Raw genomic sequence first — 18,220 nt, forward strand, 5'->3', positions numbered from 1 at the left:
ACAGTGCTATCATTATTCGTAATTTTTTGACGAAAAATGCAACAAATACCATCCAACAGCCACCGAATTCACCTGATTTGGCTCCCTGTGACTTCTTTCTGTTCAATCGATTTAAAAAACCATTACGGGGAACGCGTTTTAGCAGCCGAGAGGAAGTAATGGAAAAATCGCAGGAAGCACTGATGGACATACCGAAAACCGAATATAAAAAATGTTTCGAGGATTGGATCAAGCGCTGGCATAAGTGTGTTGCAGTCGATGGGGATTACTTTGAAGGGGACAATATAGATTTAGATGAATAAACTTGTATTTTTAATTTTCTGAATAAATTCCGGGAAATTTTTGATCAAGGTAGTACGGCGATCCATGATTTGATTCCACCCAGCATGCCTATCCTGTTCCTTCCCTTTCCTCGTTTGCCAAACGTTCTCCTCTCTATTACAAGTCGCCAACAGCCCACTGCCGATTAATATCCATTTTATATCATGGTTTCCCCCAACCTGTCCCCTCTTCCCCAGCACTTCCTCATTTGTTTTCCTTTCTGTCCATTCCACCTTCTCCGCGCCCACATTTCAAAAGCCTCCAATCTGCGTCTATCCTCCTGCTTCGGTGGTCATATCTTCCGCGCCATATCAAGATAAAAGGCAACTTAGATGGGATATAGAAAGAGAATACTACCTTGAACAAAAAGTTCCCGGAATAACCACCGCGTGGCGCTCCCATCGTTCCGATTTGAGTTCTGTTTTTTTTGTTAAATTGGTACATCTGTTTTTGATATTCCCTTTAAATCTTAGTGTCATAACTTGACATTTGCAAAAGTTACGTAGCCAAGAGTACATCTATCTCTGTTTGTGTTGGCGATTTTTTACAATTTCAGAAATGGATTTAAATTTGCAACAACGAACTTGTATTAAATTTTGCGTAAAAAACGGATTTAGTGGCGCACGGACGTTGGAAATGTTGGAAAAGTGTTTCGGCAACGATTCTCTAAAAAAAACGGTCGTTTACCAGTGGCACGAGCGGTTCAGAAGTGGTCGTGAGTCAATCGAAGATGATGAACGCAGTGGCAGACCATCGACATCGAAAGTCGGTGAAAAAATTGATAAAGTAAAAGAAATGTTGGTCAATAACCGCAAATTAACCATCAGAGAAATAGCGGAGGACTTGAACATTGCCTATGGATCCGCCCAAGACATTGTGGTTAATGATTTGGGTTTCCGTCGTGTAGCAGCAAAGTTGGTGCCAAAAGACCTCAATTTCATGCAAAAAAGAGACCGTGTTGACGTCGCAAAAGACATGATTTGCGAGGCTGAATCCGATCCCACATTCATCAAAAGGATCATTACTGGAGACGAGACGTGGGTTTATGAGTACGACACGCAATCCAGACATCAGGCAAGTGAATGGCGTTCACCAAATGAGCCGAGACCAAAAAAACCACGTCGTTTTCAGTCAAAAAAGAAGGCAATGCTGACGGTTTTCATGGATTACAACGGTGTACATATTTTCCTTTTCCCTTCATCTCCCATGTACGTCATCATCACTCAACCTTCCCAACCTGGTGCTTGCACCCCCTGCCACACACCTGGTTGGTGGATCACGGGGTATTTCCTATGTAGGTGTTTCTCTAATCCCCTCCTGCCAACCTTGTTCGAATTTCCGCGTTAATACTCCCATACGAAAACATCTCACTATGCTCAAGGGTATGCCCATCAATTGAATTTAGGTATATCAACATAATGAGGCGTCCTGTCTTAAAGAGAACACATCTAAAATACCATCATTTCATCTCTAGTTTGTGGTGTACTTTAGATCCCATCTACCGCGTCATCTTTATTGGAAACATTCCATTCTACCTGAGCTTCTCCACAATTAAACCTAGGATTCCTAGGCATTAAGAGTGATAATCAAGTTATTCCCTCCGAAATCATACGGATTTTTAACTGAGATAAAAACATAGCAATTTTAGCTGAGCTAAAATTAGAGCTCCTGAAAAAGAAATGCGAAATTTCAGGAATCCAATTCGCTGCTTTTGGATGGCACACTCGTATTTAATCCTATTAAACGTTTCATTCAATTTCGATCTTTATACGACGTGTCCTACCACGCCCTCAATGTAAAATTGCGAGTCATTTTTACTTATACCTTGAAATGGATAGATAGATTTATTCACCATAGAACAATGCATAATTGTATGGGCTTTGTTACGATTCAATCAACTTCATAGGTGCATTAACATATATACAAATTCATAGGAATAATAATGTACATGAAATATATGAGTATTAAAGATTTAAAAAACAGAATTCCCTACATCGGCTCTTTCTATGTACTCTTGGACGCTATAGAAAACATTATTTACAAAGAAGTCTTTTAACATTTTTTTGAATTTATTTTATTGGGGGAGAATTCGTTTTAACTCTTCAGGAAGTCGATTAAACAGCAGTCTTTCTGAAACTTCTGGGGTTTTTTGCAGTGCTGCTACTCCGCAATGGCCATTATGAAGGTTAACCTTACCCCTGGTGTTGTACTTGTGAACATCCCTATTTTTGACCAGCGAAGGGGTTTTGGTGCAGGCATAAAAAATCACATTATAAATATATATATATATACATCTACATCTACATCTACATAATACCCCGCAAGCCGCCGCAAGGGCGTGTGGCGGGGGGTGTTAGGTCACCAACCGTAAAAAAGAAAAATACCACATGCAAAAAAACAACACGGAAAATTACACCCACAGCAGCGCACACACTCATGCAAATATACAGGGAATAAATACACTACTCCGGCAAAGAAGCAACGATATAACGACAGGAGAATGTAAGGTTAGAAATTCTCTTAAAAAAAGTAAATATCCTTGTCAGGCACGCTAACATAAAAGATGAAGCACGCTTTTAACTTATAGAAACGCATTACACGTTGTAAATATCAACCACCCCTAAAAACCTGTCTTGTCACAATTGCGAGTGAGCCTACACGTTTAAAATTCCCCGTCGCACATAAAATGGACGAGGAAAGCTTAAAAACTTCACTACGGATAAATTATAACAAATAAAATCATTAATATAGTCTTAAACTTTCAATAAAAAAGAAGAAAAAAATTTCCCGTACCGGGAATCGAACCCGGGCCTCCCGGGTGAGAGCCGGGTATCCTAACCACTAGACAATACGGGATTAAAAACTACCAGGCAAATCACATATAGATATTCAGCCTTACGTAACTGCAAAATTCGTTTTGAGTAATTGTATGACATTGTCCCGGAATGGACACCGTGGAAAATTGTCCCCGATTTTACTATTATTGTATATTTCGATTGCAGATCCTATATAATATTCCTTGGGAACTTGGAGGATTTTTGTTACCTGTATTGGTTTCAGTTAACTATTGTTCTATTGCGTAGACATGAAATTCCCTCAAGAAACGTTAATTATTTTTCAATGGATTTTTAGTGATTTTGAAAAATATTTTCACTATTTAACTTATTAATTTTTCAGTAAAATGATGATGACGACGGATTAATCCAAAATAAATTTACTTAAAATATGAATGAGACACATTTTTCGTTCGTGTTAATAAACGAGAAGGAAAACTTTGATTTATGGTATGATCCTTATCAATTAGTTTACAAAGATGAAACTAAACCTTAAACTGTTGGTCAGTACATAAGATTATTTTTGGTGCAGCTGTTATCTTGAGACATTTCCCGTTGAATATGAAACTCTTATCTATAAACTGAAAACGGGCAAGTGACTCGCATGAACACTTAAGTACATTGAGGCAGTCATATAACTCTTCTTTATATGTTAAGACGTGGACGTACTCCTTTTTTAACCAGGCAATTAATATTGTTATCAGCCAAAACGTCGTCATTCAAAGGTAAAACCTAAAACATATCAATTTTGCGCAGAAATGATGACTACGCATTCATAGGATTGGGTTCACGCATTTTGGTGGTTTTGTTATTTACGGTTTAAGACTACAGTCGTGTGATTCGCAAAAAATCGATACATAATTTTTTTAAAATACACATCGATCGACTAGGCCTCTCTCACCCAGATTAGGCCGCAAATGACCCTGCCACAAGAAGGGGATATGCAGGGGACACCACATTAATGGAGTTGGGGAAGAACAGCCAATTTCTACAAATATTAACGTACGATCGCCGCCTAGGGATGAAAGGTGAAAGATACGCGAAAAATTGTTCACGCGCTTAATTCTCCTAACTCGTTCGGCTTTGAAAGATGTGGATATGTAGTAATATGCCCAACTCGTCTAAATATTGCAATATACATAATTAAAATTCGAGGAGACTAGGTAAACTAATGAGAGAAAGGTAAGGAAAGAAGGGATAAGTTATTCGGACACATTTTGGGACACGATGACCAGATGGACAGTAAAAATTGCTTAGAAAGACCTAAGGAGGACATCCCGCGTGATATCGATGCAATGAGTGACGACTAAAGTCAACGAGAAGAGATGCAGCGGCATGAAGAGGTTAGCCGATGGTAGAGCTGAACAGAAAGCTATAATTCTAGGATTCAAGATTAGCGATGGTAGTGATGATACGACATTTTAGGTAACATATTTATCAGGGCAGAATATAATTAGAACTGTTAACATAAACACAGTAATCAACCCGAAGGTCGGTTTGGTAGGTGATGGTAGAGTTCACCCAGTTCTAAGCCAAACGGCGTGTGAAATTCACACATCAGGGTAGGTTGGCCAGTTCCTTTTCCTGTGTCGGTTATGGTTTCCCAGGAAGATCTGGTACCCGAAAAATCATATAGCTTGGGTGGAGACAGGTGCTATGAGAATCTTGCCCGGGAATCGAACCCGGGCCCTCCGGTCTGCAGTCCAACGCTCTACCCCCTGGACTCAAGTAAAGTCAAACAGTGTTTATTTGCCAAGCTCAAATACATTATTTTACAAAGTAGCATACATAATACGAAGAACGCCTCAAAAGGCCGTTATACGTAGTCCGTAGCCTCTTCGGGCGAGAGAGGGACTGATCTTGAAGTACGTACTTGTATATGAGCAGTTGCATGTTGCCATATTAGGTTTCCGTTTTCCATTTCGGTGTGGCTTTTGGTCTGGTATTTGCCACAGGGAGTGAGGGAACCCGAAGAAACCTCACTGAGATCGCTACACCTGGACTACCGCGACCTACATTACAACTGGTGGGTGCAGAATTAAAAATGCCCCAATGATGGAATGCAGCGTTTTAAAAAGTATTTTTTTCCAATTTCATTAATCAGACGTAATATTTACCCACTCGTTTGAATATGTTCCTCACATCGTACAGTCTGTGGCTCGCAGAGTAAAAGTTAAACCCCTAAAGGACGCTTGTGTTTAACTCTTTTCCCATGGATCCACACCCCTCTGCGCTCTCACCCAAGGGTATTTTTAAAGATCTCATTAAGGTTAGCGAACATACCTGCCAACTCTGGCCAGAGGCTAAAAGATACCGGAGAAAAAGACGCCAACCTATCTACTAGTACAAGGTTTCCCATCATTAAGTCATTCAAGAATGCTTCATAGGTGCGCTCACGTATTTAAATTTTCAGTGCTACATCTACATCTATATAATATCCCGCAAGCCGCCGCAAGGGCGTGTGGCGGGGGGTGTTAGGTCACCACCCGTAAATAGGAACAATACCACATGCAAAAACAACAACATGGAAAACTACATCCACAGCAGTGCACACGCTCATGCAAAAATCCCTTCATCCAACACTCATGCAAACACATATGGCATAAACCGACAAACAACTAGGATGCAGCACGAAAGCCATCCAACAACACGGAAGCCAGGACACAACAAGCAAGCACTTTATGTATGGCATGAGGATGTACATATAATCAAAGCCTATCTACGTAAGGGTTTTATGAGTCCCTCGTTTCTACGTCTGGTAAGCGTTTGCGTCGCCTTCAAATCAAAATGCAGCAGCACCCACCTTGCGATTGAATTCAATCTTCCTCTCTCCCGTATCCACGACTACATCACCACGGTTGTAAGCAGGCAGGATTACAAACGGATATTTTATGTGCCCGCAATAAAAAAGTTTTTCACTCATCAAAACCAAAGTAAATAGAAATTGGACCCGGGTCTCTTTCGAGACCACAGAAAATTAGTAAACCCCTTTAACTACTTTTCCTAGCACTGGATATTTTTGAGATAGTTTAGTACACTGCAAACCACCGCTTGGATGTATGGCAGGGTGTGAATACACACCAGACTAATTTTGGCCCGAATATAACCCTAATGCGGTCGGATAATGGTATTCTGATTCCTTATCGTTCGTGGGAAAAATGACATCTTAAATCTGTTCTACACTTGATCTCTCAAATTTTATTGACATGATCTCTCCTACCGTAGTACGATGGGGGTAATAACACATTTTCAACATCACTGCTGAAGAGACATACTTCCAATGAATGCAAGAAGTTTCATCGGTAATTTGACCTTCTCTCCGTGAGTGATTCCCAGCCTACCTCTTCTAATATTTTGGTTACGCTTCTCGGTTTATCATAACAACGTTTTGCAAATCTAGCTTCTCCACGCTACACGCGATCCAATTCGCAATCAATCCAACTTCGATTGGATCCCATTTGCTAGCAGCATGATCTAATTGAGGCCTAACCAGCGAAAGATAACATTTTCCTGTGACCTTTCCATCACATTTACCCATTATTCTTCTAATAACTTCTAATTTTGTGTGTGGACATATTACGGTTTGCTAGTAATTCTTTCGCGAGAAGAATGAACGTTGACGCCCAATCGAAAGTAACGTTGTGCCCGGGACACGGCGCCATTTCACTTAATAACCAACGGTTAAATTGTATATATATATAGTATATATATATATATATATATATATATATATATATATATATATATATATATATATATATTATGAGGATTCCTCCATTGCATGCGGGTCTCTTTTATGTTGATGATAGAATTGCATTAGTCAATACGTAACGTAGGCGAGATCATGAGAATGAGAACAGAGATGAATTGGAGGACAGACAGGAGCAGAGTTAAAATCTATTTTTTTCCTACCAGCGTTTAGGTATCAACTACGGTTGATATCGCTGCTAAATAACCTAAATTTTCCCTAACAATTGAACTAATCTACTGTTCATCCTTAAATCACAATTGTATTGCAACCCCTATTAGCAGTAGGTACGTCTCGTATGCCCAAGATAATATTTTGAACTGAAATACTTTAGTGCATTTCAAGTTGTTTGCAAGCTTTATTAACGGTGTCTGGCAGGGTACTATTCAATATGCACCTCTCGGATGACAGTTATCTTATGAAGTATCAGAAAAGCTGAAAGGATGACTGGTGCTACACCTATGTTGCCTAAGTCTTATCTAGGTTAGTTGTCCTTCGTGTTACCTGCAGCTTCTGTCGTATGTGTAGAGAGGTATGGCTCACGCACTGCATGTACCTGTGGTAATCATGATGTATTTATTTGAACTATTAATTTTTTTGTAACTAACAATTTAGGAAACCTTAATGTTTGATATTGTATGCCTGGTATGTAATCACGTCCTGGCACACACCCTAGCGGTGGTTTGCGGAGTACTTTGTAGATGAAAAAATGTGTAGAGCATTTTATTTTTATGTTTCATGGTTGATCACAAGGAATGGAACTCTCAGTTAGTGATGTCCGATCAGGATTAGATTTTCGAGTTGTAATGCTTGTAGATACTAATCAGTTAAACATGCCGTGTTCACCTTTTGTGGAATTTTTCAAAAACAATCATTCGAACAGAAACACTTTGTTTCCATTACAAATTTTTTAAATTATAAAGATGTTCCTAGCATTTAGATGATTGAATTACAGGCGATTGTAATTTTACATTTTTGCCAGTGAATACACGGAAAATTAGCAGTTTACGTCTCGTAAGTCTGAATAAGTTAGAAACGTAATTCATGGATGGTCTGCAGATAGATATACGAATACACAGCTGAGCCTTCAAGAACTTAAACGCCAAAACTCGTCAACGTATAAATTTGCAGAAAAACAAATAAAAAATAGTTCTAACGGCACCTGGGCACATTTTATGCATTTAAATGGATCCCTGCGAAGCACCGCTAATGTGTTTGGCAGGTGGTGATTCAGCACCAGGCAACACTTCATCCACACCACTCTTCTACATGCACATAAATACCCCGCGATCCACCCCAAAGGTGTGGAGCAGGGGGTGCAAGCACCAGGTGGGAAGGGTAAGTGATACGGGAGGATATGGGAGAGTGAACGGGAAAGGGAAAAATATTCAGTAAAAAAAATATCAAGCAACGTGCAAATTCGCATACATGCTGGATGAAGACTTAATCGAAACCAAGGGAAAATTCACCTAATAAATTAGTCAATTGTTACGCGAAAAAAAGGGCATAAAAAATGAACCACAACCATTTACTCTACGATAGACCTCCACCAAAACAAGACGGGACATGCGGAATTGAAAAGTAAGAGGGGGGAATTCTACTGTTACAATGACAGAGAGAGAGAAAGAGGACAATGATTCTAAGCCTCTTACGCCTCCTATGAGGAGCTGCTTCCAGCCATGGGCTCTTCACAGCATGTTGGTCTCCGCCTCTTAAAGTCACCGGCAGGGAGGATGACACAACGCTACAGGCAGAGGGGGCATTCCTCCACCTCAGAGAAAGACGAGGGATGGAGGGAGAAGCTTTAAAACAGCAAAGCAGTGTAGGAGATCTACTCAATTTAAGGAAAAACTGAGAGATTTTATTCAAACGGTGGAAATAAGTCTCGCACACAGTTTTCTACATCTACATCTACTTAATACCCCGCAAGCCGCCGCAAGGGCGTGTGGCGGGGGGTGCTAGGACACCACCCGTAATTTAGAAAAGAAAAAGAAAAAAAACCGCATACAATAACCACAACATCATATATAAAAAAAAACATGGCATACATTCATGCATGAACACTTACCCCCACACACATGCAAACACAATAAAACTACCAACTAACATACACATGCACCTGAAAGTATACCTAAAAGCTTTGCAGTGTTTAACTTTGCTCCGACTTGTAAATTCAACGTTTTTAATATTTCTAAAGTGACTTCGGTTTCTTGCTATTATGATTTCTGATTGTTCGGGGAAAGAATGAGTATTTGTACCTATCTGTCTTGGAATCTATCTCCCTTAGTTTATCTTTGTGGTCTGATCTACCTAAGTAGTGTGGGGCCATTATAATTCCTTCAGTGTCATAGTTAAACTCGTTTGTTCTGAACCTTTCTAAAAGTCTAAGCCTCGCTTGTTCTCTCCGCACTTCAAGTGGTTCCCAGCCTAAATCCCCTAAGAGACCTGTCACACTTGTGTTCTTATCATAACAATTTTTAACGAATCTAGCGGATTTTCTCTGGACTTTATCTAATTCTTTTTGCCAAATTTTCTCCCACGGATCCCAAATACTTGCGGCTAAAATAGTTTTAGATGCACGACAGTGACTAACTGTCAGCTGTTAGTCTGAATGGATGAAAACGAGTTCCGTTTCGGAGAATGTGTTGGTAATTGGCCGTCTCCTCCTGAGTTCCGCGGAGATCGCGAATCGATCGGAAGGATCGGGCGCCAAAGGGTTGAAATCGATCGGGCCCTTGGCCACGCGACGACCGACAGGCGGGCCGCGTCGAAGTTCCCACCACGTGCCTCCATTTAAAAGGATCGTGTCGGCGGCGAATCATTAACACGCGTGCGGATTCAAAAGCGATAAACGAAAAATAAATTAAAGCGAGCGGCGGTGTCGCCTTCCACCCATACGACGATGCACTTAGCGGCGGAATTAATATACCTCGCCGTCGTCGAAGCGATCTGGTGTGCACGCACGAGGAAAATTGGAATGCACGCACGCGTACACATCCGAATGACGCGCCCCCGGCTCACGCGATGAAGCGTGAAGAGGAAACTCACGCCAAGGAGGGAATAATATTAACACCGCCTCCAACGGTACAAAAGAACCTATTGACTAAAACGAGTTCCAAAGCAATTATATTCTCCCCGGAGTGGTCGTTTATCGTTTACTTCAGCGGTAATTTAAGAGCGCGGAATAAGTGATCGGATGTAATTTATTGCAGAAGTATTGGACGTGCGAACCAAGACGAGGAACAGCGGATGGAGAAGAGAATTAAAAAACGTGAGGAACTGTGCAATGGCCAATCATAGAATATTTTTGTGAACATTTACGCGAATCTAACAAGATTATTTAAGAACAAATATTATAATTTTCGATAATGCTTTGGCAGTCGCAGTTAGAAAACTGTTGAGAAATGATAATCGTGTTTGCAGAGGTTCGTCATACACTGCGAACCAGGGCGGGGAGTAATGATATTCGTAGTTTTTATTACACTGCAATTAGTCTGGTGTATGTTCACCCTAGGGTGAATAACACCAGACTAATTTTGACCCGAATATTTTTACCTCTACAGCGGTAGGAGAGTGTTATTCTGATCCCTTATCGTTTGTTTAAAAAAAATGGCATCTGTTCTACCTCGATCTCTCCTACCGTCGTGCATTGTGGTAATATTACATAATAAATCACCAATAAATGCGCAGATGTTGGTGAGGGACTCGAAGAACAAACGGCAAATGGCAGATAGGTTTTCCGATCCCGATTGACGGGGTACTTTGGTTTCGTTGTGGTCGCGATTGAGGCGAAGGAAGGAAGAGGGAATATTTCAATCAAATTACGAGAAAGTATAAAGAATGAAAATCAAGATAATGAAATAATTGACTTTGTAATTCCACACACTTTATTTTAAAAACACGACCCAGGTTTCGACGTTGAACGTCATCATCAGGTGGTCCTCATAGAAGCAAACTTGGAAAATATACCTTCTGTGGCTATATACACCTTCTGATCATAGGAGGGGGGGGGTTGGTCAGAGAGGGAGGTTGGAGGGGTAAAAAGGTTACAATGTAGCTGGGAAGAAAGGAGAATTACATTTTTGACTTAGAAGAGTGGTAGGTCAAGGAGTGGGGAGTGGGAGGGATACAAAAAGTTATCCTTTATTCCATAAAGGTACGCCTGAGACAACAAATTTTTTTCAAGTATGCCATATTTTTTTGTGGATGTATGAATTTGTGGCTTTTGCATGTGGTTTTCTTTCTAAATTACGCGTGGTGTCCTAACACCTCACGCCCTTGCGGCAGCTTGCGGGGTATTAAGTACATGTAGATACCTTGCCAGCCGTCGCAAGGATGTGTGGCAGTGGGTGGTAGCTTACCAGCCATTCTTCATATATTCCCTCTATTTCATCGTGCACATGGCACTCCGCGATCCTCCCAAAAGCGCGTGCAAAGGGGGCGATCGAACAGCCTTGTGTGTGTTCTTTGCACATAACCTTAGTTCATTTCTAAAAAGCGGAGGCAATATCGGAACCCACTCATTCAATCAGGTCCACTATCGCATATGATACATTAAAAAACGCTACTTGATGTAACAAACTTCCTCCAGCATGAATAAACAGTTGCACGTTGTTTGATAAGTTTTTCGGTGATTATTTTTCCCTTTCTCATTCCTCTCCCATGTCCCCCCTTATCAATTATGCTTCCCACCTGGTGCTCGCATTCTCTGCCAAACACCTTTTCCAGACCAGACCAGATCCCCTATTGACTGGGCATTTGCCCTCAGTTTTAACGCTGTTTCGGTGTGACAACGTCCACCCCTTCAGCGGCAGTGTATGTGCAATTCGCACAGGGAAAACAATGGCGATCGAATGTGTAAATGACGAACGTGTACCTTTCCAGTGTTAGTGAAGGAGAAATTGAAAGAAAGACCTTTAGTGGGTTGGCAATTGGCTTTAACTTAAAGGAAGAACTAAAGCTGGATCGCGGGGTATTTACGTCGATGTCGAGATGGCTCTCGTCGACAGGCAAGAAGGCCGTCGCGGGTTGAATTCAAGTTGGAGGATGCGGAAAGGGAGAGAGGCTTGAAGAGCGATGCCAAAGTCAAGGTCAGGGAGGGGAAGAGTGGGCGGGGGGCGAGGGAATCTCATGACGAAAGGGGGAGGGGGATGGAGGGGAGGGGGGGCATTGTCATCAACACCACCCATTCCCAGCCCGGCCCGAGGAGTCAGTCCTTCCTACCCGACTGCGCGGATCGATTTCGCGAGGGTCGATCATTTTAAAAGGACGACCCAAAGTTCTTGAGCCGAGGACAAGAGAGAGAGATGGGTCCCCTCCCTCGACATCCATACGTGTCCCCGCAAGCCGTCGCGAGGACATTTGGCAGGGGGTGTTAGGTCACACATGCTCTAATACTTTTACTAGCACATGGCACCCCTCTGTCGACTTAAAGGGACGCAGGAACAGAATGTAACACTCGCAATATGTGTGGGCATGATGCATGGCTGGTGTTCGGTGGCCCCCTTTCCACGCAGTGGATCACGGGGTGCCAGGTGCATGAGGAAATAGAGGGATACTTTGAAAGAGTTCTGAAGAATGATTTCAATGTACGTATCCTTTTATTGAATAGTGTCGCATGTGAGTACATTTTTTCGTGCCATTAAAATTTTTCGTGCGCATGATCAAACTAATATGTATTCTTTATCGTAATACAAAATCGCAATCATGTTAAATTGTATGCTCAGGTAACATGATTAAGATTGTGCTCGTATGGCTGGTGACCTAGCACCCCCCGCCACACGTTCTTGCGGCGGTTTGCGAGGTATTATGTTTGTATCTAACTGCCACACGTCCTTGCGACGACTTGTGGGGTATTGTGTAGATGTAGATGAAAGGGCATGTGGAATGGCGGAATTGAACACAAAATTCATTTTGGTTGAAACCGGAATCTAGACAAGTTCGACCAAAAGAACGTTTTGCGTTTTGCAATAGGTGACTTCGTTGCGTGTGGGCGCGCCTCTTTTGATAGTTACTTATTTGTGCCCTTAGTAAATGAAACAGTTTCTGAACTGAACTTGGTGGAAATTCTTCATATTGAAATTAAATTTAAAATACTTCGCCTTTCCACATAAACCACTTTTATTACTACCTAGGTTTCGTTATGGTATAACATCATCAGGTTACGTATGGTATAACATCATCACCTGATGATGTTATACTATAACGAAACCTAGGTAGTAATAAAAGTGGTTTATGTGGAAAGGCGAAGTATTTTAAATTTAATTTCAATTGTGTTCTTACTGTAGCCAGTGGAGTAGTTACCAACAATAAAATATTCACATCGTGAGATTCCGGAGGGATTTCTCTCTGCCTTGTTCAACTATGAAGTCAGGTTTTGTTGAGATGAATCCCATATGGACGAAGTACGCTCTATGTGGTGGTCTGAATGAAGGAAAACAGGACGTCTCTTTTACTTTCTATTCGTTACATTTTCCTACCGCAGTACGTTTGCCGAATGCTTGCTCCTTCATAGCCTCTCCGCAAATATGTTGACACTTCGCACGTGCTTTCCCCGTGTGAGATCGGATGCTATGGTGGAACCCAAGTGTTTTTAAATTGTTATAAGGCGTTCAGAACGGCAAGGGCCAATTTACGGGCCTCCTTAGATTCCTCCGAAGTAACTTCAACCTTCGCCGTTTGCATTTTCGTTTGCATGCGCGAATGGCCGACACATGTTGTCCGAAAATGTGTTGCATTGAGGACGAAAATTTGTGATTAACATTAAAAAAATAAACCAAAGTAAAAACAAAAATTTTTATCAACAATACTCCGAGTATCCGATTATTCAGGAGAGACGGGACCATTTAGAGCAAATAAATTATTGCAATGAAATTAAAGCGATTGCAACAATCGGTGCCGCCAGAGTATAAAGAACTGAGGAACTAGCTGAGTATATTATATTCAGGGCCGTATCCCAAGACTCCCTTCCCCCCCACTCTCCATCTCCACGGCTCCACGCCACTTGAGGCGGATCGGCCGACCCCCCGCGGTATTCTCAGGCGGCATACTCTTCTTTTTCCGCAACGCCATCTATGCGAAATTCCCTCGGACGCAGGTCAAAATTAGTTCTATTTTTATGAATAAATCTACTGGCTGTTATTATTAGTTTCATCATATTAAATTATGCTATAATAGAACCTAGAGATAGCTCAGAAAATATTGCGCATTTCATTCGATTACGTATCATTATATCACCACTTCCCGAGAATTACTCCGATAATGCATTGGTAGTAAGATCAACTCTAATAAATATCCCTTAAAAAAATATTTTATTTCTACCTTCCGGTTTGAAAAAATAGGTAAGCACTGACAAGCAGTTATCATTAACAAAAAACCTCTATATCTACTTGATACACCGCAAGCCGCCGCGAGGGCGTGTGGCGGGGGGTGTTGGGGCAACACCCGTAAGAAAAAAAACCGCATGCAAAAGTCACAAATTTTTACAATCCACAAACAAAACATGGGATGCATTCATAGAAAAACCCTTGCAACCCACACACATGCAAACATACAAACTAATATACACATGCACCTACAAATACGCTTGATATCCCTGCAATGTCTAATTTTGTTCCGACTTGTAAATTCAATGTTTTCAATATTTCTAAAGGTACTTCGGTTTCTTACTATTGTGATTCCTGATTGTCCGGGGTAAGAATGAGTATTTGTATCTATCTGTATTGGAGTCTATCTCCCTTATTTTATCTTTGTGGTCTGATCTACCTAAGTAGTGTGGGGCCATTATAATTCCTTCAGTGTCATAGTTAAACTCGTTTGTTCTGAACCTTTCTAAAAGTCTAAGCCTCGCTTATTCTCTTCGTATCTCGAGTGGCTCCCAGCCTAAATCCCCACAGAGACCTGTCACACTTGTGTTCTTATTTTAACAATTTTTAACGAATCTGGCGGACTTTTTCACGCTCTTTTTCTGTATTTTTTAAATGTACGGATACGCCAGGGTATACGTCGCAGATAAGTATGAAAACTTTCAAAAACACGTAAAGGATTCCTATTTTGCTGGGTAGTAGGAAGAGAGAAGTACCAAAAACGAAAATTGTCGGGGAAGGGATGTCTCCTCCCGGTCTCCCAACCAATCTCTCCATTGGAGGGATGACATGAGTTTCGTCTTGTTATACGACCCTGAAATCATTTTATCAAAAATATTCACCATAGGAAATTTTTGAAAATTGGAAAAATCTCACTTGGTTAAAGATTAGAACAATCACATCGACAACTAAGGAAGTGGATTGAACATAATCAAAATCCGTCATTGATTCCATGGTAGATCTAGCAACTCCAATTATACTTTTTTTGTATTTTTTAAACAAGGAATACTCATTCTGGTCCTGATAGACCAGTCAGTTCTGGTTTGACAGCAGGTGCCACGTAAACAAAAATAAGAGTTGAAAGTGTATACAATTATAAAGTTACATATATCGCGTCACGTTTTGTTCCGTGCCCTAATATCCAGTCTTTTATTCTCCCTTTCTCTACGTTTACTGACTGTAATATTCTTAAATCTTTTGGTATTCAATTGAAAATTAGAGGTACAGTAAACTCCAATTATCTTCCAGCTTGATTTGTATAAACTTCGATGTTTTTTCCGTAATTGGAATCATTACATTTTATTCTGGGTTCGGCAGACACTTCGCGAGGTCTCCTCGCAAATTAGGTTTCGAACATCCCCCTTCACCCTTCGTGCCCACGAGCGCAGGAAACGAAGGATTTCCGCGCGTGACGCAGACTGAGCACTAACTATATCGCGCACGGTCTCCTCCGCAGCCTCCCCCCCCCCCGTCCGTTCATAACCCCTCTTCGCCCACACCACTTACGTCATCCTCGCCTCGCTCTCTCCCACGTCCTCCCAGCGCTCTCTGTGGGCGAGTGTTCGCACCAGCAGTTTGCACTTGCCGAAGTCCCCAAACATTCGCCATTAGCGACATACCCACTGACCGTGGCGTATACTTCCTCTTTCTTATCTGAAAATAAGATAAGCGAAAGGCCACAACACCCTCATTCCGCCGTCCAAACACCGGAGACGCACCAACGACACCCGAGTAAGTCGTTCCACACCGCCGCATTGACAATAGTTTCCATGGAAACCTCAACACTTCCACCATATCGAGTTGGGTCATCCGAGTTATCCGAGGATGTATTCAAGGAAGCCCTTTGAGGATATGCCATTTTCTCTCCGCCTCTCTTCTCATTCGCATCACGCCCCACGAGTCGCCACGGAACTGAACTGAACATTAGGGCATCATCATTCGTTGTGCCCATTTGGATAGATTTGATACGTCCGTAATAAGAGTTTCGCATTAAATTCAGGTTCTTAGATCATTGCCGAGGGAAATTCATCCTTGCTTTCGTTATGAATCGCGAATTGTGTGCGGGAAGGATAAGAGTCTGTCTCTCTCCTTTAGTCAGCACGTTTTTATCTGCCGAGTGGGGTCTTACTGATTTCCTCGGCGACACGAGTAAACTCACGGGTTGAGCCCTACACCAGGGCCTTTCCGTTTCAGTCTCGCAGGCTCCTTCTGTCCCTTTGCCCCTTAAAACACAATGAATCCTTCCACTATCTTCACTGTCAAGACAGTGGAAAGATACATTGTATTCTTCATTTAATTATGCATCTACTAAATACACCAAAAGTCGCCGCGGGGGCCTGTGGGGGGGGGGGGGAGTGTTAGGTCACCAACCGTAAAAGAGAATAAAAACATGAGCAAAACCAACAAATTCATGCAAACCTACACCCACAAGATCACCAATTCAACGATTGGAGTACATCTACATCTACTTCATGCCCCGCAAGCTGCCGCGAGGGCGTGTGGCGGGGGGTGTTAGGGCACAACCCGTAATTAAGGTAAAAAGAAACGATTGCAAAAGACACCGATCTATACATTCCACAAACAAAACATGGCATAAATTCATGCAAAAACCCTTAGAACTCAAAAACATATAAACACTCCAACTGCCAACTAACATACACATGCATCTACAAATATACCTGATTTCTTTGAAATGTTAAATTTGTTCCGACTTGTAAATTCAATGCCTTTAATATTTCTAAAGTGACATCAGTTTCTTACTATTATGATTTCTGACTATTTGAGTACAACTGCACCCCAGGATGCAGCGCGAAAGCCATCCAAAAACACGCAAGCCAGAACACAACAAGCAAGAAAGCGAAACCCCACCACCACATGAACATGCAACATAAAACGCTCTCCCCACCAAGGAGACTGTGAAAGGCAGGGAATGCGAGAATGCGGGAATGTAAAGTAATTACACTACCACAAGAACATGCAACATAAAACGCTTTCCTCCCCAAGGAAAAAGGTGTGGAATGTGACCCACACGTTGCAGGTAGCGGGCGGGTCTTCCGCGGAGAGGGAGGAGGGATTGAAGGGGAGACTTAAAAATAGATGAACAGAGCACTAATGAGGTCGCACGGAAAGAATGGGTTTTGACAACAAAACACACGAGGTTAGTGAAAGAGCATGCATTTAAGTAGAACTAATTATTCTTTAGACGCTGAGGGTGGCAAGTTGAATTTTTGATATCTATAACGCTGCAGTTGCTATTCCGTATTGACCGTGGGAAGAAGGAGTCCTTGAGTTGGCTAGTTCTGGCATCTATTTCCCGAATTTTATATGCATGATCCAAGCGACCAATGTATGTAGGAGTGCGAATAATTTGCGAGACCTCGGTGCTGAAACATGCGGATCTGAATTTATTCAGTAATTTCAATCTTGCATTAAATCGTCTCTCTACTAATGATTCCCACCCCAACTCCATAAGGTACATCTGCTCCGTAGTATCAAAGCACACAAGGCACCTGGTCCGGAAGAAATACCTGCTAGAATATTAAAGGAATTAGCTGACGAAATTGCCCCATTTTTACATATTGTTTTCCTAAAATCGATAAAAGAAGGCTCAGTGCCTCGCGACTGGAAGCTAGCCCATATAACTCCCATCTATAAAGGCGGCGATAGGGATAAACCAACCAATTACCGACCCATTTCTTTAACATCGATCTCTTGTAAAATATTGGAACACATTATTGTCACTAACATTATGAGATTTCTTGATAGTAGGGAAATACTAATCCACAACCAGCACGGATTTAGGAAAAGCAGATCTTGCGAAACACAACTTGGTCTCTTCATTCACGATATACTTAGATCGGGAGAAAACAACACACAAGTCGATGCAGTATTCCTGGATTTCAAAAAAGCCTTCGACAAAGTTCCACACAATAAATTGTTACATAAACTTAAAT

At 41.6% G+C, this 18,220-nt stretch overlaps 1 non-coding gene across 1 annotated transcript; it reads right to left on the reverse strand.

Moving 5' to 3' along the window:
* Positions 1–3,105: 3,105 nt before the first annotated feature.
* TRNAE-CUC (transfer RNA glutamic acid (anticodon CUC)) lies at positions 3,106–3,177 on the reverse strand. Its single transcript has one exon. It is a non-coding gene; the product is annotated as a tRNA-Glu (tRNA).
* Between the last annotated feature and the right edge of the window lie 15,043 nt (positions 3,178–18,220).

This window comes from Hetaerina americana, unplaced genomic scaffold (assembly GCF_022747635.1).
Source record: "Hetaerina americana unplaced genomic scaffold, ioHetAmer1.1.p SCAF_52, whole genome shotgun sequence".
NCBI classification, from domain to species: domain Eukaryota; kingdom Metazoa; phylum Arthropoda; class Insecta; order Odonata; family Calopterygidae; genus Hetaerina; species Hetaerina americana.